General features: G+C 44.2%; 1 protein-coding gene across 3 annotated transcripts in view; it reads right to left on the bottom strand.

Moving 5' to 3' along the window:
- AFAP1 (actin filament associated protein 1) overlaps positions 1-21,416 on the bottom strand; it is a 172,326-nt gene extending 150,910 nt beyond the window's left edge. For 2 of the 3 annotated variants that reach the window (XM_039541544.1, XM_039541549.1), the window contains exon 1: positions 21,267-21,415. The gene's annotated coding sequence lies outside the window, so the exon portion shown is untranslated. Of the gene's footprint in view, positions 1-21,266 lie in introns of all 3 variants that reach the window. The other variant, XM_039541555.1, reaches the window with a different exon arrangement.
- Between the last annotated feature and the right edge of the window lie 1,569 nt (positions 21,417-22,985).

Below are 22,985 nucleotides of genomic sequence, written 5' to 3' on the forward strand. Positions count from 1 at the left end.
AGGACCCATTGTTTTATACAGCTGTCTCGGTGTGAGAGCTAAAATATTTTAAAGCCGGTATGCAGTTACAAATAAAAAAAATTACCACGCTAAGGGGATCAACTTGCAATACAATATTTTACATCAGATTTCTGCTGATGAAAACCACATTCTTCAATTGTCTATTTATATGCCCTCTCTATACCTCACTGTAGTATCTCACCAAGGACTGATACTTATATATAAACTCAAATTATCAGTTTTCTATGGACTTCCTTTCAGCACTCAACAGAAACAAATGTTTTGGGCATTATTAAGAAATAAGTTTAATATTATAAACTGGTTCACATAACTGGTTGAAGCCAGATGCTATCTCTTCTATGAAAATATGGCCTCCATGTGTACCTTTTCTAACAGCACTGGAATCAAAAGTTTTTCCACAAACAGTAGCTATATAAACAGCTGTCAATTTACCTCACACTGCTGACTGCGAAGTACAAGGCATCATGCATGGGTGATTTCCTTTTCACATTCTCTATAGTAGAAATATTTTTTACAGTGACTTGAGGACAAGGTTTTTTATTCTTTAAATATTGCCGAATCCCATGCAAAACCCCATTATTTTTAGCCTATTATTTAATTTTTGTAATTTAACTTACCCAGAATCAAATGATTTAAAACTACTGATGTATTGCAATACCTCCATCTACATGGAAAGTCTCCTAGTAACTAATAAATTAACATTTGGTATACAGATGGTCTTCCATGAGACCCAGACATTGCAAAGCAAATTTCTGCAAAGATGGTGAAATAAATTTTATAGGAATACCTGGTAGGGCAGCTGGCATATAGCAGACAATTTCTACCATAAAACCCATTTTCCTAGGGTTATGTCTCGACTATAAGAAGTTCACTCCTGGGTTACAAGTCTCATCTATAAGACATTTTTGTTTACTTTCATCGACTTCCAAAATAATACATAAGCAGACATCTAAATAGTCTGGGCCAGTTTTTCAGAGTTAGGCACGCACAGCTACATTTGCCTATATTTGGGTGCACATAATCTATGAGTTTAAAGAGTCAATATGTTTGCACAAATCCAGGAGATGGCCATCCCTTCATTTACACCAGTTTTAATCCCATGTAACTCCACTGACTTCCGGGAAGTTACTTCTAATTTACATGCCTGTAAATGCAAAGAGAGTTGCACACCCAATTTTAGGTCATAAAATAGGTGTACACCAATGTATGTGTATCAAATTTGAAAACCTGATCCCATATTTACAACATACTTCTCAATGTTACTGGTTGAGACTTCCTTTGCATATATAAATCTCAAAAACTGCTTTGATTAAAAAAATAATTTGGCAAGCAATGATATTGTCATGTAATGTAGTGATGAAGCTATTGTATAGCAAGATCCTGCAATACTTAACACAGACCTATTAGAGTCAGTGAAATCAATCAAAAGAGTAATAATAATGAACACTAATCACAGTACTTCACATTTATATACAACTTTTCATCTGCAGCTATCAAAACATCTTAAAAAGAAGTGGATAACCAATAATATGCTCATTTTGTAGACAGAGGAAATGAGACACGGAAAGGACTAGGCTCAGATTTTCCAAAGTGCCCACTAATTTTGGGTACTTCAATTTTTAGATTTTTTATTTGCAGATGTGCTGAGCACCTACAATGCTCTCTAGTACTTTTATGTGGAATCTCACACATTTCCATCATATCCTCCCTTTTGTTCAGCATGTAAACGAGGCTGTTGCAAGCATGGGTTGTTGTGTCTTCAGTAAATGACTTCCACGTTTATGTTTTTATTTCTTCTAAGATGGCTCAGCTGAGTGCTTTTCTTAGTGTCTGGTAGGCTCAGAAGTAAGTGAACCCTAAATCATTTAGGGGTTTATAGACTGAAGCAAAATAACAACTTCCCCTAGCTGCAAATAAGTTTCCAAGTGTTGGTCATAAGGACTGGTGTCTGTATGACACACTGCTTGGTAAGAGGGCATCCTCATTCTGCTCTAGCTTCATCTTCCATATAGTCTTATAGCACAGCCTCCTATAGAGCACACAACAGTTGTTCATGCTTCTTTCACCTCATGACAACAGCAGCAAGTTCAATGTAACTCTGAAGGTCACACTCAACTCACTAAGCACAAACAGGCAGAAAGCATGCATGGGCACAGCTGCCACCTGAACATCCAGACCACCAAGGATGTAATAACATCCCCTAAATTGCAACAAATGGCAGATCCTCCTCTATTCCCAAACCCTGCTCCAAGTCAGAGTGCAGATTTATACAGCAGCCAATTCTTTCCCTTTTCCCAACCCACCAACACAACTTCAGCCTCAGCTAACTAGCTTCCATGGATATTGGGTCATTCATTCCAGCACAGTAGCAGGGTCAGATGACATGGAGACATAGAATTGGCTGTTGTCAGCGAGTAAAGACAACATAGACTACATCTCCTCATTGAATGAACCAGAACTCTGCCTCATCCTCCAAGAAAGAACCCAGAAACATTTTATCCATTTGACATTATCAGAATTTCATTCTGCTCTTATTTCAATATCCTCCTTGGTGTGAGGAATCACAGGCCTCGAACCCACACCTAGGGTTCCCCAGGCAGCTAAATTCCCTCTAAGCTGCACAGCCACATGTCTGCACAGTTGCCTATTAAGCATCACACAGGCCCTCAGTGCTCTGGCAGGTAGTGATGCCTTTCCCCCAGCACGGACCTGCCGCGGCATCCCTTCCCCGGCCTCGACCCAACCCGGACCGAACCTGCCGCAGCCGGGGGACAGGCAACCCTCTGCCCCACCCCTGAGCCCCTCATCCCCGGCCCACCCCAGAGCCTGCACCCCCAGCCGGAGGCCTCCCCCCCCGCCACCACAACCCTCTGCCCCAGCCTTGAGCCCACTCCCATACTCCGAATCTCTCGGCCCCACCCCATCACATGAAGTTTGTTATGTGCTTCAATATGGAGATAATTCATTCTGCACATGGGTGGGAAAAATTAGAGGGAAAGTTCTCTGAGCAATCAGAGGAATCCTTGGCTGGCTGCTCTTATGGTGGCTGACTACTTGCCTGACCCCTGAGCCCTGCCTTCCTGCCTGTTTCTGGTACCTGTCCTCTTTATCGCAGACCCCCGTCTGTTCCCTGTTCCTGTTTCGCTCCAGTTCCCTGTTCTTATGCCCTATCTCTGATGCTGATTCCTGACTTTGTCTCCATCTCTGACCTATGGCTTAACTCCTGACTCTGTCACCAGCTCCAGGAGCCTGACTCTAACCACTAGGCTTGACCGGCCATACCCTGGCTCCTAGGCTTGGTTGCCCTCTGCTTCACTTTGCCTTTAGTTACAAACCTGGCACAAGTCAAACTATATTCTGGCCTCTAAAAATAGTGATCAAATAACATAACACTAATCCCCCACCCATGCAATCTTTACCCATCTTCAGAGCGTATTCCTAATGATGGCCCTATGGATTGTGGGACTCCATGCAAAGCACCAAGTTTGAGCACCCCTATCTAGTTTCTTCTAAAAAGGGGATCTCTTCCATCTGTTTTCTGCTTGCCCTCATCCCCTTCACCTGGTTGGGTTCTGACACACACCCCTAGCCACCTCTTGCATGAAAATCACAATGGACCCTGCTACTCAACCTAATATGTCTGGAGGCCAGGTACTTGCCAAACAAAGAGAGGCTGATCTACAGTTGTGAAGAGGGGTGTTGCAAAGGTAAATTGGGACACAATTCAGTCATGTGTGCATAGGGACTACGTGTGGGGGCCATTTACTACTTTTGCCTTTGCCTAAGACCAACCGCATGTGTATATAGAAGAATATGTATTTGGGGGTGGGATTTTCCAAAGCACGGTGACTTCAATGGGACCTGGGTCAGGCCAATGCTAAGTGATTTTGAAAACCCTTAATATTTTTCCTTGGTAGTTTTAATGCAATTTGATTCCACTCATGACATGTAGTGAAATATGGCATACTGCTATATATGTAGACACAGATGGACAGGCACAAAGAAATGGGCCTGCATAACTATGAGTTGCAATCCTTTTTAAGACCATTTTGGGGGCAGTTAACATTTGATCTTGGAGACCAATATTAATCTGAACTCGCTATAAAGTTTCTTGATAACAAGAGAATCCCATGGTAACAATGCAGTAAAACAAACACTGATACACTATATATTGTGTTTCTTATCTTGAATTATATATGTTTCTTTCCTTGAACGATTCTCAGAACTTCTGTGTGTGCATGAATTAGAGAGCGCATGCAAAGCTGCCAGGGTTATACAGAATTACACAAGTTAAATTTCTTTCCCAAGTACTATTAAATATTATGGTATAGTAATGTCAAATCTTAGCACTGACATTTACAGAAAGCTATAGTCAGATGGGATGCGGCTCCCATTCCTTACATTAAAAACACATGTAGCTTTATGAACCAAGCTTTTCATCATCCAAGATGTAGAGCCTAACTCGTGCAGTTAGGATTTTAATTTCATGACATAATTCTCATGTTGTGATCTGATAAAGAAAGGAAAATAATTGGGTTCTTGGAAGCAGAGATTCTAATAATCCTCACAGGCTAGTAGTCAGCAGCCAAGATGCACAATAAAACATGTTAATAGAAGAGATTTAAAAAAAAACCTCACATGGAAGGTTCTCTCTGTTGGAGTGCAGAGATTTACTCAGTCCCATTATGAGGTTTTATACATATTGACTCATTGGGCCTGATCTTGAGCCCTTTGAAGTCAATGGCTAGACTTCTATCAAGGCAGGAGTAGGGCCATCATAAGGACAATTACTGTTCTTCTAAGGCCGTGTCTACAACACTAACAAGCTTACAGCAGCACAGCTGTACCAATACAGCTGTCCTGCTGTAAGAGCGCTCGTGTAGCCACGTTATGCGGATGGACGAGAGCTCTCCTGTTGACATAATAAAACCAGCTCAATGAGCAGCGATACCCATGTTGGTGGGAGAGCGACTCCCGCACACGAGCACTTATGCCGGCAAAACTTATGTCGGTCTTTGTGGTTTTTTTCACACCCCTGAGTGACAAAAGGTTTGACAACATTGGGGCTAGCGTGGACATGGCCTAAGGTATGTTTCCTTCTTATTTAAACCCAAAGAAAATACAGAAGTACTAAATGTTGCTATAGTGTAACAATGTTACCAGAGTTATTAGCTGCTTTAAAACCACACTGGAAAGTGCACTTTGAGTGACGGCTCGCAATCAAAACTTTTACATTCGTCTGTGTCTCTTCATTGTTTTTAGTACTCATTTAGCAGTTTGAAAATAGCATTTTTTACTACTAGTTTGGTCCTTTTCCATTTTGTAAACAGACTGCCCCCATTCTCTCCAGCTTCGGAAGTCTGGCAAAAATGTCTCACAAAGGTTGTCTGTTAAAATTTAATGGGGTGGGGAGATAGATTTCAAAATAGGATATTTAAGTCCATTTATAACAGCTCTTTCTTGGCTCGGAGAAGTCTTGTGTACATTATAACTCTCTCTCTCTTCATACTGCTTTTGTGTAAATGTAATAGAAGAAACAGTTTCTCTTTAACAAGACGTTAAAACGATGGGAAAAGAAGGGGGAAACAACATAAAATTAAATATAACATCTTTTAAAAATCAAATGCTAACTAGGTTTACTTTTTTTGTTCTGTTTGTAAAATGAACAATATTGTAGTTGTCCGTTTGGACTATACGCTAACACAGACCTCTTATGCATATCCGCAGTTCTGCCTATGTTGCACAAAGAGCTACTGTTTACAGAGTACTCTTACAATACTGCTTATTTTCACACTAGATTTCCTTTTAAGAGCTCCATAGCTGGATTTTAAAAAGAGAGACGTGACATGAAAAACTCGTTTATGCAATATAAAATCATATAAACATTGTGCATGACCATATACACAGAGAAAGAAATAAAGAACAACAAACAACTCCTAAGCAACCATTACACATGGATCACCACGGCACGACCATCACCAAGTTCACCCAAAACATTGTTAACACACCAGGGTCAGCAGAAAAGTGCCCAGATTACAAGTCAATTTATAAAAGGTGTAGTCAGTCTGCAGGAAGGTGACACTCAGTGCCCAGAACATCCCAGCACATCACTTCCCTCTCCCCCACTACTGTTACTGTGAGATTTCAAAATGGCCAGTTTGGCCTAACCAGTAAAAAACTGGACTGCAGGAAACAGGCAATACATGAGTGCTGTATCTCACTCCAAGAATAAACAGGAAACTGGAGAAAACCAGTTCCAAACTGCTAACAAGCTGTTGAAAAACTTCTAAAAAAGTCTTCTCCTGCCAGCATAGTCCTGCAACTCACAGAGGCTGAGGTAATGAAATCGACTGGAGAACTTTCTCCCATCAGCTTACAGTGTCTCCACTAGCAGTGCTACAGTCGTGGCCACTGTAAACTCTGGCTACACTACAGAGATACAGGTTTCCGAGTGGTAGCCGTGTTAGTCTATATCAGCAAAAACGAGGAGTCCTTGTGGCACCTTAGAGACTAACAAATTTACTTGGGCATAAAGCTTTCGTGGGCTAGAACCCACTTCATCAGATGCATGGAGTGGAAAATACAGGAGCAGGTATAAATACAGGAAAAGATGGGAGTTGCCTTACCAAGTGTGAGGTCAGTCTAACAAGACAATTAGTTAAACAGCAGGATACCAAGGGAGGAAAAATAACTTTTGAAGTGGTAATGAGAGTGGCCCATTTCAGACAGTTGACAAGAAGGTATGAGTAACAGTAGGGGAAAATTAGTATTGGGGAAATTAGGTTTATGTTTTGTAATGACCAAGCCACTCCCAGTCTTTATTCAGGCCTAATCTGATGGTGTCGAATTTGCAAATTAATTCCAGTTCTGCACTTTCACATTGGAGTCTGTTTTTGAAGGTTTTTTGTTGAAGAATTGCCACTTTTAGGTCTGTTATTGAGTGACCAGAGAGAATGAAGTGTTCTCCTACTGGTTTTTGAATGTTATGATTCCTGATGTCAGATTTGTGTCCATTTATTCTTTTGTGTAGAGACTATCCAATCTGGCCAATGTACATGGCAGAGGGGGATTGCTGGCACATGATGGCATATATCACATTGGTAGATATGCAGGTGAATGAGCCCCTGATGGTGTGGCTGATGTGGTTAGGTCCTATGATGGTGTCCCTTGAATAGATATGTGGACAGAGTTGGCAGTGGGGTTTGTTGCAGGGTTTGGTTCCTGGGTTGGTGGTTTTGTTGTGTGGTGTGTAGTTGCAAGTATTTGATTCAAGTTTGAGGGGCTGTCTATAAACAAGGACTGGCCTGTCTCCCAAGGTCTGTGAGAGTGAGGGATCATCCTTCAGGATAGGTTGTAGATCCTTGCTGATGTGCTGGAGAGGTTTTAGTTGGGGGCTGTAGGTGACGGCTAGTGGCGTTCTGTTACTTTCTTTGTTGGGCCTTCTTGTAGTAGGTGACTTCTCAGTACCCTTCAGGATCTGTCAATCTGTTTCTTCACTTCATCAGGTGTGTACTGCAGTTTTAAGAATGCTTGATAGAGATCCTGTAGGTGTTTGTCTCTGTCTGAGGGATGGAGCAAAGAGCTCCATTAACTTTTAAAACACTAAAAACATTATGGTATGAGTGGCCCAATCCCAGATGCTTCTCACATTTTAAAAAGAGAGCCATGGTCAGTTCTACCAAATGCTTTCTCCTAGTCCACTGAAATAAACCCCGCATCCAGATTAAGAAGATGGCTGAATCATGATTTAAAAGCACAGAGGATAGGGATATGTTTGATCAAGGTATATCAAAGGGTCCAGATAGTCCTCCAGCTGATTTGCTAGGCCCTGTATATAACATTATAATCTGAACAGAGAAGGGAAATAGGTCTCTGGTTTCGTAAGTCACAAAGGTCCCCTTTCTGGAGCAGTGTGATGGGAAGGGGGTGGACAAATCAGAACCAGTAAGATACCAGAAACGTTTATAAAATTCAGCAGGCAGCTCGTCGATACCTGGGGCCTTCCTTACAGGGCACCTGTAAGAAGAGAGGGGCATCCAGATGCTGCTTCTCCTTGCCACTCAGATGGTGTAACCGCTGGTGCAGCTCATCCATCAGCAGCATTTCACGCAAGTACAGAGCTCTGTAAAAGGAAACTGTTACTTTCCAGGTCCTGGTAGAATCAGCCATCTGATGACCACCAGGCAGCCAGAGACTGTGAATCTGCTGGCAGTCCCTAGTCTTTCTCTTCAAACTGAAACAAAAAACAAACAAACAAACAAAAAAACCCTCATGGAAGCATCAGTGTCATGCATCTGGGTGAAAAGGGGTCAAACCACGGCTCCCTGCACCTTCTCCTCCACCAAGCAACTCAGAAATTGGTCTTCTCCGTAAGAGTCTGGTGCATCTGCGCCACATTCCCCACATCGAGGCTGTCACAAAGATCCATGAAGGTCCATTTCAGGGCACTCACAGCAGGATATACAGACTGTGCAGCAGCCTGAGTGTTCTGCTGGCAGCACAGCTAGATTTGGACCTTCCCAACATCCCACCACTGTCTCAGGGACTCATACAGGGACGACTTCTCCCGACAATACTCCCAGAACATACCAAACACCTGGGGGAAATTCAGGTCCAGCAAGAGTTTGGAATTAAAGCCTCAGTAGGAAGCACAGGCAGAGAGTGGGAGACACATGCTAACAGAAACATAACAATGGTCAGAAAAGTGTGTGGGAGACATGGAAGACTGAACAAATATATTCACACTGGATTTGACAGTGTAAAAATGAAGTGACTGGGAGTAGCCTTCGGCCAGCAGTGCTGCCTAACAGTGGAGTGGGAGCAGCTCCAGACATCACTATCACAAAAGTCTGCAGGAAACAGTGCAGTTCCCTGGCTGACTTTGGGTGTGGATCTTCATGATTTCTGTCTAAGGGCTTGGCTACACTTGCGAGTTACAGCGCATTAAAGCAACCCCAGGTGCCCTAGCTCACTACCTGTCCACACTGGCAAGGCACGTAGAGCGCTCTGACTCCAGGGCTAGAGAGCTCCTGGTATTCCACCTCGGCGAGAAGAGTAACGCTTGGTGAGGATTGTCTGAAATGCCCAAGCGTCTGTGTGAACGAGATGTTGCATTACTGCGCTCTGATCAGCCTCCGGAAACATCCCATAATCCCCTTAAGTCAAGTCGCCACTCTTGTCATTGTTTTGTAATCACTGCAGGAATGCAGATATGCCCTTTGAAAGCTCCGTTTCTGACAGCTGGCATGTCATCTGCTCTGAGACAAAGCAACTGTTACTGTCGAATGCTGTGTGAGAGAGAGAGGTGGGGAGAGGGGGAGTCTGCTGCTGTCTGAACTTACAAGACAGCATGCTGACATGCTCTCAGCCCCCCAAGAACCCATTCTCTCTCACCCTACAAAGCACGTTGCAGTCACTTGCATGCTGGGATATCTACCACAATGCACTGCTCTCTGTGGCCATTGCAAGAACTGCTAATGTGGCCACGCCAGTGCGCTTGCAGCTGTCAGTGTGGACAGACTGCAGCGCTTTCTCTACGAAGGCTGGTTCAACTCAAAGTGCTCATGCAAGTGTAGCCATGCCCTAAAACCCAGGCTACAGTACAGCACAATAATACTCTCAGGATGACAGCGAAGTAAGGCCTGGAGAAGCGTCTGCAGGAAGGAGACAGAGCCCCACCCCAGAGTATGGGGATAGACAGTAAAAACAAAATTAACAACAACAGCACCAATACATGCCTCCACCTGAACCATCTCCTTCAGAGAGAAGTTGCATCCTCGGGAGAAAAGAACAGCTACGCCACCACTGGAGCCATGGCTTGAGAAACCTTCCCCTTCCCACTCCTTCAGCAAGTCCTCCTGATGATCAGGAATTGAATGTGTCTCTCACAAAAAACCAACACTGGCCCGTTTTTGTCTGAGAAATTCAAAAAGTTGCACCCTCCTGTGACCAACCCAGCATGCATTAATATTCAGAGAGCCACGGCTGAGTAGCACCATAGAAGCTAGAAGAAGGAAGAATGATTGTTCCAGGAAGTGGACAGAAAGATAATGGAATTGGGCAGAAAGGAGAAAATGCTAAAGCTAGGAAAATAATTTGTGTTTTAAAACATGCTAGCTGGCCACTAGGAGAGAGACTAACCTCGGAGAGCCTGGGGTTGACCACAGCTAGTGAAATCATGTTAAAACACAACCTGTTTTCCTAATCTAGACATGACCCAAGGGACGCAGGGAGAGGACGAGGCTAGGGCCCTGATGCAGCAAAGAACATAAGCATGCAAGTAGTCTCATGGACTTCTGAAAAGCTGATGCGTCATGTGAGCAAACAAACTCTCCAACAGATGGACTCCTTTTCCTTTCTGCAAAGGAATTTGTTTTGTTTGTTTGGGTTTATTTATGTAGTTGGTTGATTTGTGGGGTTGTTTTGGTTTTTGCTTTTATTTGTTTTTAAAATGGGAAATTTTGTACCTTCCCAGCTGTTTTTTCATTTTAGATGAGACCATGATTGTCAAATATAATTTTTCAACAAAAAAACCCTGGAAATGTGGTTGTTTTGTGTACGCCGCTGGGGTCCAACCCAACTAAACTCAACAGTCTTCACACTGGCTATTGTCCAGAAGTTCCCCCGAGATATTTATGGTTGGGTTTCTTTGGCTTCTAAGCTCACAACAAAAAAAATCACACCCTGGACATTCATCTCTGGCCAAGCAGTTAGGGTTTTCCCTAAAGGACCTGCTATCCACCTAGAAAATCCCTGGACCAGAGAGAATCTCACTGCTTTTTTATGCTCTTCATTATAAGCACAGGGTGTGGATGAGGGGTTGTCCAAGTAGAACACTTCTGCACATCCGGGCAGGCTCTAGACCATGAAGACATTTGTTTAAATAAAAAACAAAAAACAAGCATGATTTTTTCATTTTAAATAGGTATTCTTTAGTAATGGGATATTTCAGTAAAAAGTGGAAGGTCTGGTTAGTTCTGTAGTTCCCGAGATGGATTTTTAACACCATCTTTGTGTCTCCCATCTCTCAGGGCTGGTCAGAAACTACCTGCACCTCCTCATAAACTAAAATAGCTTCAGGGTTTCTCTAACTTACACTCAGCTGCCAACAGCTCTAAGGGACAATGCCTGATCTGCAGAAAGACAGCGGTATTCTGGCTGGCGCCCCTTTCCCTTGGACATGTATTCAGTATATCCCCTGTGTTGTGGACTGTGAGTAGTGTACTCATCACACCCATTGTTTAACACAGTCCTTAGCTCAGCTATTGGATCACAGGGAAAAAAAATATTGTCACACTTCTATACCACAGAAGCCCAGACAGACTTTGAAACCTCACTAGAGCGAATCATTGTCCATTGGAGTCATGTTTTTTTCAAGCCAGCTGGAAAATTAACCTCAATGATTCCACATATGAGGACAAGTATTTTTGCAAAAATATTTAGTGTTTTTTGTGACCAACTCTATTTAAATGCTTCCATACGCATCTGTTTATTACGCCTTTTAGAATTTGTTTGCCGGCATGTGATGCAAATAGCTTCAGATAGCTTGTGCTGAGACTTGCCTCATTTAGCAAATAAGGTCAGATCATCCTATCTCCACCAATGGCTTAACCAGTTAACAGTTCAAGGCGGTATTTTTTTTTTTAAACCAGCAAGAAGGTCAATACCTTAAATGTATTTTAGGAAACAAAAACCAGTCTCAGCCAAATAGATTGTGTTACAATTGAGTCTGTAATAAACATCATCTATGTACACACCTTCACGTAATGGACAGTGCTACAGGAAGATGAAATTAGATACTGCAATTTTGTTTGTCATAATTGCCTCCCATTCTCTCATCCTACAGGAAAATTCCTTTCTTTTAGCTAGGAAGCTTGCACTTAACGCAGAAGGCAAAAGGAAGCTAGCAAGGGAATTTGAAAAAGGGAATGATATGGTCTGAGCAGTAGAAGAAAAGGACAATCTTTGTGGCAGCATTTTGAGTAGATTGGGGAGCGGGGGTTTGGAAAAGGAAAGGAACTCAAAAGGGTAAAAAGCCTATATCTATGAGGTTATGCTATATTCATAGTATCCTGACAAAGAGGCTAGAAACCAGTCTGTAAGTGCCATCTAAACTCTGGGGGATGGCAGAGCAATGCAGGAGGCTAAGACCAGGAAGACAGAGCCTTTGCTCACTGGTGTCAACCACAGATTCTGTTCTGGGCTACTTGATCCAAGGGTTCCTCCTTTCCTTCATCATGTCAAAGGAGCCCTGCTGCCAAACCCTCAGGAGTCTTAACAAAAAAAAAAAAACCGACCAACCAAAAAAAACACACAAAAAAAGAATGAAAAACCGAATTATATTCAAAGTAATTCCTCACCAGCCCAGAGCAGGCCCCCAAGAGGGAAAAGTTCAAAAGTGCCAAGAATGAAAAATGTTTGCATAGAGAAGAACGCGGGGCGGGTGCACATAGAGAGAGAGAACATCACAGTACTGCGGGGCTACAGTCCAAGGTGGGCTGCCAAGCCCATTGCTTCTAATGTAGACAATCCCTAGTCAGTGGACATCACAGCGGGGCCGCCTTCTCCACATATTCTCAAGACAAACTGTCGTACACCACTCATGCAGCTATCACCCCTCATGCAGCTGTCACCCATGCTGAACAAAATACTGCAACACGTGTTTCTAGTTCAATGCTCAGACCTCCGTCAGCAGACCACAGCCACACCACCACAACACCACAACTACATTTGCTAAGGTAATAACCAACCCTGCCCCCCCCCCGACTCCCGTAAATGAAAACACCCACTCATAGGTTCAAATCTCTGAAAAAACGCATTAATTCATTTAGAAGCAAGTGCAGTCCAAAACCCTTTATTTACTTTGCACCCAGATTTGCAGCAAGCATTTGAAAATAAACAACAAATCACATACAGCCCCCAGCTAAAACCTCTCCAGCAAGTCATCAACAAACTACAACCTATCCTGGAAAATGATCCCTCACTCTCACAGACCTTGGAAGACAGGCCAGTTCTTGCTTACAGACAGCCCCCCAACCTGAAGCAAATACTCACCAGCAACTACACACCACATCACAGAAACACTAACCCAGGAACCAATCCCTGTAACAAACCCCACTGCCTACTCTGTCTCCATATCTACTCTAGTGACACCATCAGAGGACCCAACCACATGAGCCACACCTTCAGGGGCTTATTCACCTGCACATCTACTAATGTGATAGATGCCATCATGTGCCAGCAATGTCCCTCTGCCATGTACATTGGCCAAAGTGGACAGTCGCTACGTAAAAGAATAAATGGACACAAATCAGACATCAGGAATGGTAACATATAAAAGCCAGCAGGAGAACACTTCAATCTCTGTGGACATTCAATAACAGATTTAAAAAGTCGCCATCCTTCAACAAAAATCTTCAAAAACAGACTTCAAAGAGAACCTGCAGAGCTACAATTCATTGCAAATTTAACACCATTAATTTGGGCTTGAATAGGGACTGGGAGTGGCTGGCTCACTACAAAAGCAATTTTCCCTCTCTTGGTATTGACACATCCGCATCAATTATTGGGAGTGGACCACATCCATCCTGTCACACTGGTTTTCCACTTGTAAAGTAACTCCCTTCTCTTCATGTATCAGTATATTTATGCCTGCATCTGTAATTTTCACTCCATGCATCTGAAGAAGTGGTTTTTTTACCCACGAAAGCTTATGCCCAAATAAATCAGTTAAGTCTTAAAGCTGACACCAGACTCCTAGTTTTTTTAAACAAATCACACTGATCCCTTCTTAATAAAACAGTGCTCTGCCTGGGGTCAGAATTGAGCTGTTTTGACTGTGGAAGGCAGAAGATGCGATGAAGGCTTTGTGGATGATTCATCAATGAGATTGCAATTTATAAGAGTCTCGTGCAGGTCTGTCACATTGATTTAAAACAGTTTCATTTTATTAGACCAGACCAGCAGCACAATGTACAAGTCAAAATCTGTCAATGAAGTTAGTGCAGATGGGAGAAGCTCACTGTTGTTTGTTTTGTTTAATGTAAAACCTACAGTAGTTTCCCTTGTTTCTCTCCTTAGACTTAACAGCATGCGGCCTGTGAGCCACACAGACAGGATGTGATAAAGCTTTGTGCCATATCTGATTGACGACTACACTAGTAAATTCTGTGAAGGCCACTCAATTGTTTGCAGCTGGTCTTGATAAGAAATGCCTAAGCAATTTAATCACATATGCTAATTGCTAGTAACAATACATCACTTCTTCCACTCCCCTTTTAGAACAATGACATTACCATGATACGGGCGCATAACTCAAACACCAGTTAAGATTCTAAATCGCTCTAGCATCTGTAATTTATCTCTTAAAAATTAAATCAACTACGTAATGAGATTTTTTTATTGGACAAACAAATCATTCCTAACACTCAAGTTCAGAGGCCTAAAATGCAGGTGGCACCTTGACAGTCCTAATGCTTAATATTATTTGTTGGTTTAACAAGAACGTGTCTCATTAAGTAGCCTTTGGTTTTCACCTTTTTTCCATGAAGATAACATGCAATTATGACTAGTCTATTAAAGATCACAGTGCTAGTTTAGTTACTATGGATGTATGAAATATGCCAAGTTTCTGAACTCTAGTTTAGATTAACTGTAAGGGACCTACTCCTTAGCCGTGGCTACCAGCTGACGATGTACTAAATGAACCAGAAGATTGGTCAGCCAGTCAAGTGGAATAACACCAAGTTCTTGTGTTCTATAAATGTTTAGATATGATTAGGAAAGGGATAGAGACTTCAGGGATTCACAACCATGATATGATGACAGTTCCCTAATGAATAATGTATACTTAGTACAGCTCACCACAATTACCTCACATACACAAATGCTGCATTTTACCAGCTGAGGGATAAAATACCCAACCTCTGAGACATCAGCAACAGTACAGATTAAACTGAAAGCACTTGTGCACTGATTTCTGATGCTTATTACTGATGAATGATGGGATTTTTTTGTTCAGTATTTAGTGCTTATAAATTATCTGTATCTGCCCTGGAGCAAAAAAGCCATCCCCATCCGTTCTAAAACATGTCCTGGCAAAGATATGCCCAAGGAGAAAGCCAGTCAGAAAACAGAAATCCCAGGATTGCCTCAGAACTCAGAATTAAACCAGTGCACTGTTTTTTATATTTATTCCTTTTTACTTTTTCTTAAAATTAGCAGATTAACTTTTCTTATTTATGCAAGAGTTTTGTTTTGTTTTTTACCATAGGTTTCTAATCATTTTTTGTCAGTTATACTGGCAAACATACACAGTCTACTCCCAAGGTGCTTGTATTTTTGACAGCAAAGCCATTATAAAGGAAAGCCAAAAGCAATCCTTTACGGTAACATTTCCCCCTATTTATTTTGATAGACACAGTGGCAAAATGTGAAACAGAGGGCTTGCCTACACTTGAAATGCTACAGCTGCACTGCTGTAGTGTTTCAGTGTAGCCACTGCCATCGGTGCAGGTAATCCACCTGCCCAAGAGGTAGTAGCTAGGTCAATGGAAGAATTCTTCCCTCAACGTAGGGCTGTCTACAGTGAGAGCTAGGTTGGCTTAATTACACTACTCAGGATTTTTCACAGCCCTGAACAACATAGATAAGCCAATGTAATTTTCTAGTGTAGATCAGGAAAGCTGTTGATCAGTCTGCCCAATAGCCTATTATATTCTCCCAGGGCCACTTCCACAATGAGTGGAGTGCCATTAACTCACATTGACTCCAATGGGAATTGAGGGTGTTCAGCAGCTTGCAGGGTCAGACCTTACTGCATCATGCATGCTTTGAACCACGTTCTGCCCTTGATGGCACAGCTGTGCCTACACCACCTTTTGACTTTATTTCTGATTATTTCCCACCCTATTCCTGTAAGCATCCCCGAAAGAAACAAACATAAGTAAGGCCACTTTTACAGTCACTCATGCCATCCCATTCACCCAGCCAAAGGTAGAATGTAACCCACTTCCAGGTAGAAAAATAAGTGTTTACATTATTTTTCTCTTTGATTACCTTGTTCTCATTTGGTAAATATGCATTTAAGCTTTTCCAGTTGCCTTCCCACAAGAGATCTAAATGCAAGATCTCAGTGACTTTTCTAAGAGTCAGGCTATGCCTACACTTGGTCCTGCTAGTGAAGGCAGGGGGCTAGACTCAATGACCTTTCAGGGTCCCTTCCAGTTCTATGAGATAGGTATATCTCCAATTAATTATTATTATTATTATATTACACTTGCAGAGTTTTTGCACTGTCAGCTTCACCCAGTGATACTGAACCAGTGAAAGAAAAGTGCTGGTTTGTGTACTCCCTTACTTCCACAGGCGTCAGAGTGTTTACACTAGCAGCACTTCCATCAGACGAGAGCAGCGCACTGAAGGCAGCTATCCCACAGTGCAGCTCTCTCTAGTTTGAGGATGGGTCTTGTGGGAGGGGGTGATCGCAGGGCATCCTGGGTCCCTGCACAACCTCCTCTCCCCAAACACTGATCAGCTCCAGCAGTTCAGCATGGCTCCAAGCAGGGGACCCTTTGCTTGTGGAGCAGGCATTGTCATCTGGCCAGATAAGTGAGCATTTGCCAAGAAAACAGGAAGGGGAGTTTCAAAGTTCCCGGGGCTTTCCTGGGGGAGGGGTGAATGTCTGTTTACCTGGCATCAGAGCAGCAGAGCTGCTGGCAAGAGTGGTCACCTAGGCACTGTGGGATATCCTGCGGAGGCTAAAAGCTGTATAAACAGGAAGAACGTGTCTCCACTTGCACATCACCGCAAAAGCATCACCGGTAAGAGCTGTATGCCTCTCGGGGAGGTGGTTTTCTTTTTGCAGTGGAGTTTCATATCAAAGAATCATTGCCAAGTGTAGACACTCCCATGGTTTTTGCGAAAAAAAGGGACTTTTTCCACTTTAAATAGCAAGTGTAGACATACCCTCATTTAGAGAAGGTGACTTCTCTGCAAGGCAGCCTTAGATGCCATACAACAATAGGGACCCAAGGACACCTCAATGGATAAAGAACTTAAAACAGGTATATTTCTCAAAGTTATGTTTTAGAAGGCATAAGGCCTTTGTTTCACTGTTTATAGTAGCCTTATAGAACCTAAGTCCAGCCCGGTTTTTCAAGTAATTTCCATTAGGTCTAAAATCTGGATTTCATTGAAAAACTTAAGAAGTACATTAACCTAGATACCTGTCCATTTCTGTGTTCTCAGTGAATAATCAATAAACACAATGATGACTAAGTGGAAACACAGAAATATATCCATAGAAAGTCATGAGACATGTAACTGATCTGTCTAGATGGAAAAGATGCATCAATCTTTTGAAGAGGCTGCCAATAAAAGGGTTTTAGAGTGCTATAGGCACAAAAACATGAACTAAATGTGCCCAATCATTTGGAAGAAAAAGTAGGCCATCAACACCCCCTTCCACTTATCAGGATATATCATCTTTTTAGATAAATATAAAAACACACCCCTTCCCTCCACACCTTTTCCAAAACAAAGGAAACAGCTTTGATCAATGTGGTTAACCACGTGGCTGCCTGGTTAACCATACTCCCCTTGATAGAGGTATTTGAAATGAAAGTTTTAGATAAATGCCTGAAACAACGCCTATACCTCTCCATATACTGCTAAGGAGCACTGAAGTGACAACTCTTTGCACTAGGGCAGAGGATCTCACACTGTGGTCCGAGCTCCATTCAGGTGGTCCGCAGATAGTTCCCTCTAAGGTGCACGCCTGGGCAGCCATAGACAAGAGAACGAAGGGCCAGCCACCTAATTTGTGGAGCCCCGCAGACGTGGCTCCACTAATTAGGTGCCTGGATCCTGGAGAAGATGCACATGTAAGGTGAGGTGGTGGCCTTGGGGGGAATAGGAGGTAGGTGGGAGGGGGCAGTGGGGTGAGAAGAGGAGGTGGGGGGAATTTGGGACATGCAGGGCTGTGATGGCCAGAGAAAGAGGCAACTTTCCCCAGCTCCAGGGCTGCGGCTGCCGGGAGAGACAGCTCTCCTTCCCAGCCTCTGCTCTGTGGCTGCTCTGGTGGGGGAGAGACCCCCCCCCCTCCTTTCCAGCTTCAGCTCAGGGGCTGCTGTGGCAGGGGAGAGAGGGCACATCCATCACATTAGAAAGGTAAGACTACTGATATTAAAATGAGTGCTTTTATTTGTAGAACAAAAAAAGTTAATTATTATTAAGGTTTTTTTAATATAGAGCTTTTAGTCAAAGCGCTTTACAATAGTTAGCTAATGGTACAAACAACATTTGGAAAGATTATTAAGTGGTCCGCTGAGACCCTCAGCAACTTTCTAGTGGCCCATGGAAAAAAAAAAATCGAGAACCACTGCACTAGGGCATTCTGTTTCAGGGAAGTTTTGATGAGTAGCAGTGACAAGATGATTCATGTTCTGACCTTAGAGTTGATTTTCCTTACACCGCTGAAAAGGAACAACAAACAGAATCATCTCCTGAAGATGCAACCACAATGTACTTATTTCCTACAGACATAAACATCCTTCCCTGGAAGCCTTTCCCTCCTTTAACTTACTCTAAACTCACAGATGATAGGTTTAGAAGACCATCTAAATTCTGCTCTTATACTACCCTGCAGTCAATGGGATTGTCCAGGTGTACTGTAATGCAGAATCTGGCTCATTTTGCTTTCAGTGATAGTTTCTTAAATATAAATAAATAAGAGCTCTCTCTTTTTAAAGGTCAGAAATTCTCCTGAATTTGGAGAAGCCTTGGAGTCCATTTTATTATTTTGCTTGCCTTCCCATGGCTCAAACTAAAGCTTTGGTGGAATCCTTGGCAGGTACATACTTTCTGGAAAAGGTCCCTCCAAAGCATGAGTTCAGCATCTTCCGTGATGGCTATGCATATTAAATATAACTATAGTATTTATGTTCACAACAAAACAAAAATACTTCCGTCCCAAACCTGTAAGGTTTTAAAACACTATCAATGACTGCTCTATGAAGCTCCTGTGTTCCCTGCATTTGTTGGTGCTCACAAGCCCCTCCTTTCAAGAGATTATGATAGACAGTCTATTTGGAACAGTTCTGGCCCAGGTGATCGTCCCAAGCCCTAGCATCCAAGATTCTATTGGAGAGCTCATAATACCAGCATAATGCTGATACTGTTGTCTAGAGATTGTTCTTTGACAAAACACCAAACAATGGCTGACTGATGGGAAATAAGTGCTCATCATTCCATCAGTACAGGACCTCCATTAAAATCCATGGTGTTTTCACAAAAATAGAGCAAAGTGTACTCTCCTTTTCTTTTCAGAATCCATTTTAAGATTTTCCTGACTATTTCTGGTAATCATGTTGCCATGGGAACATGACTGCCCTCACCCACTCTACCTAGTGTCCAATGCCCCAGATCTTCTCCTATTCCATTGCCATTTTCTTCCAAAAGACAAAAATAACTTGTTTACAAAAGCAAGGTATTTGGGGAGCTTTTTCCTGGGAGGTGACCAGGTGGCATAGGAGATGACTGAGGGATACCCAGTAGAGGAGAGATGGGTGAAGTACTCCTCCTCCATTGCTAAGTATCCCAACCAAACTACCAGCTGCCAAACCAGCTGATACCTTCCCCCCATCTGCCATGCCTACACAGACCTGACATAGAAAAATTAACCTCACATTTCCCTAGATACCCTATCCAGCATCTCAGAGAAAGGTACGGCACTTTGCTGCCTACAGCAGTAGCTGGACAGTACCACAAGGCTGTATGTGGGCGGGAGGGTTACTCCATTTGTGAAAAATATCATAAGCAGTAGAGTTGATCCATGTTGTCAGAATATAGTTTTCTCCCATGGAGCAAAACAAAGAGTGATATCAAAAGAAATCTTTAGAAGATGTGAGGCTGGCATGCCCACAAGTTTACAACACGATGTTTTTTGAAGGGATCTCTCTGCATATGGGGTCTGCTTCATTATTTTATAATTCTAATCTTACTTGAAACCATCATCCATGGTCCAAGCACGAAAATAGGCTTTTAGTTAGTTAGTTTAAGTGTGAGGAATAAACACTGATGAAACAAATGGGAGAGATTGGAAAAGCTAAACTCTTTTCCACCCCTAACATCCATGGAAGGGAAAGATGGTGTTTCTTCTCTGAGACACCTGAATATTCCTCCATACAACCCTCCAGGCCGGTGGATCCCTTCCTTTCTTAAGATCAATAGAGCTTATTGGAAGTCTTTGAACTCTGTACACAAACTAGAGAATGTGCTCAATTTCCCTGGCTCCAAACATCTCTCTCTGTTGCCTCACTCCTCCTTTTTCAACGGGCTAAATCTTGGGTAAATGTCACCTATCTCCAAGCAGAACCGACAAAGTACAAACCGAATTAAAAAAAAATCCCAGTGGAAGAAATCAAAATACGTCGCTGTGAACTGAACATATTTCTACCAATCACACTGCTGCTTTTTAGTTTTAACCTCTCCGTTAAACAGGAAATACAGCGGAGGGGGTCATATATTGGTGAAGCCAGTGGGGATAGGTCTGGAAAGATGGTGCTTTTTGCCTTCTCCCTTACTGACTCTGGGGCTGTAACACGATGCAATTCCCGCCCCCCCGTGCTGAACCGGTTGAAATGACAAAGTCGGGGTGGACTGTCCCAAAAGGTGGGGGGAAATCATGAAACCCTCTGCCTTACAAAGCAGCCGCCTCTCGGAGTTGGGGCAGCCCGTCAGACAGGCTGGTGCCTTGCACTGGAGATTGGAGTCACAAGGATCACAACCAGATGGCATCATCTGCGAAGAGCTCAACCCAGATTTTCGCTCTTTCAAACCCTACGCAAGGGTTGCATCATGTAACAGGAGTCGGGGGGGGGGGGGAACCCAACCACCAGAGATCTTGCAAAGGGGGAAAACAGTAACTGGCTGAACTGCGGCCGCCTGATGCTCTGGCTCCATCACCGCTTTTTCCATGTGCTTCTCCCAGCCAAAACAGAAAGGGGCTTTTTTTGTCTCTGCGCTGGGTGCTTTCCAGAGAACTTCCAGCCCGCGGCTGTTTGCAGGGGCTGCCTTGGGGGGGGAGGGTCAGAGCCCGGCCAGAGAAAGCCCCTTTCCCATTTCGGAGCCCCCTCGGCCGAGCCCAGCGGGCCGGTGCTGCCTTGGCACTGGGGCTGGTTTGCAAACAGGGAGCCGGGACAGGGGCAGCGGAGCGAGAGTTCAGGCAGCAGAGAGACATTTCCTACCTCGAGCCTTGTCCTGCAGCAATTCTCCGCACAGAGCCGGGCGCCTGCCCACCCCGAGACCCGGCGCAACAATGGGGAGACCGGGCAGGGAGCAGCGGCTCCGCTCCAGGCCGGGGGAAAGGAGGAGGCAGCAGCCGCCGCCGCGAGCGAGCCCGGGGAGTATCATTCACACATGCCAGAGCCGGCCCAGACTGGCGGCTCCGCTGCCCAATCAGCCGGCAGCGCTGGGAGGAGGCGGAGCCAGGCAGAACAAAGGAGGGAGGGGGAGTGCCCCAGCCCCCGGCCCCGGGGCAGGTAGCGCGGGGCGGCGCTGCTCGCTCTAGCCTGCGCCCCGAAAGGCTATAGCGCGTGGGGTGCTACAGCGCCTCTGGGTAAATGCTCCCTGGGGGCAGGGAAGGAGGGACCCCAGGGAGGGGGGTCTCGAGCACTATCCAGAGGGCTAGGGGGTTGCAAGGGGGCCAGCACCGCCCAGGGGACTAAGGGGTTGCAAAAGGGGCAGGGAGGGGGCCAGTACCATTCAGGGGACTAGGGGGTTGCAGAAGGGATGAGGGCTGGGGAGGTGGCAGTTCTTGGAGTCCCGGAAGGGTCACGTGAGCTCTAAGGCTGAGGCCAAGCGGAGATGAGAGGGGGTGTGGGGTGTTTCTTCGAGACAACCAGGGGGACATGGGGGGGGGGGTGCTGCTAGATGCTATGGATTCTACCTGGGGACAAGCAAGTGCTGGGGGGGGGGGGGGATGTATGGTGAAGGGAGGGAAGATAGTCTCCTGGTGGGGGAAACAGGAGGTTGAGGTTAGAGTTGCAAGCCTGCTCCTTGCAGGGACAGATACAGGGCCCTGATTCTTATTAAATGACACCTCTACTTGCATTTTATCCTGAGTCCTATATCAACTCAATACAGGATGCTCATTACCCTGTATTACAGCGTTAATTTCACGCAGCAATACAAATGTCTGGCTGCTTACCAGGGTGGTAGGTGGCATCCCTTCCACATGAACTTTGTATTGTAATCATTGTAGGGCACAGGCAGTTGACCTCTATTTTATCAGTTATCTCGGGGCCAGTGTAAGCCCCACCATCCATCTCTTAGCCCTGCGCTGTCAGCGGACAGACTCATGGTGCCTGCAAATGCTACAGGCATAAAGCCTGCTGCACATAGGGAGGGAGGATGCCAAGACAGAAAAGTCCTGCTGCCCAAGTCAACTGGAACCCACCTCCCCCAGACTTCCATCCTTCTGCTCTCCTCCCTATTCCTACCAAGGGATGTGCTCAACTGAGAAAACAATCCAGAAGTCTGAGCCTGGCTATATTGAAAGTTGTACCTGTTTCACCAAACCTTTGATTTTAAAACCAGTTTGGTTAAAACGGTGCACAGTCTTGTGCAGACACTTCTAAATCAGTTTATATCTAGCTTATATTGATTTAGCTTAGTTCGGTACAGGTTAGACAAACACCTATTAGGGATGGTCTAGGTATACTTGGTCCTGCCTCAGTGCAGGGGGTTGGACTAGATGACTTCTCGAGGTCCCTTTATCACGGAGTGTGGTGGAGTCAGGACCCTGCACCCCCCACTTCCTGCGATTCACCGTGACTCTCAGCCAGCCAGTAAAACAGGTGGTTTATTGGACGACAGGAACACAGTCCAAAACAGAGCTTGTAGGTACAACCAGGACCCCTCAGTCAAGTCCTTCTGGAAGGCAGGGAGCTTACACCTCAGTCCTG

The sequence above is a fragment of the Mauremys reevesii genome, linkage group 5 (genome assembly GCF_016161935.1).
Source record: "Mauremys reevesii isolate NIE-2019 linkage group 5, ASM1616193v1, whole genome shotgun sequence".
Classification (NCBI taxonomy): Eukaryota; Metazoa; Chordata; order Testudines; family Geoemydidae; genus Mauremys; species Mauremys reevesii.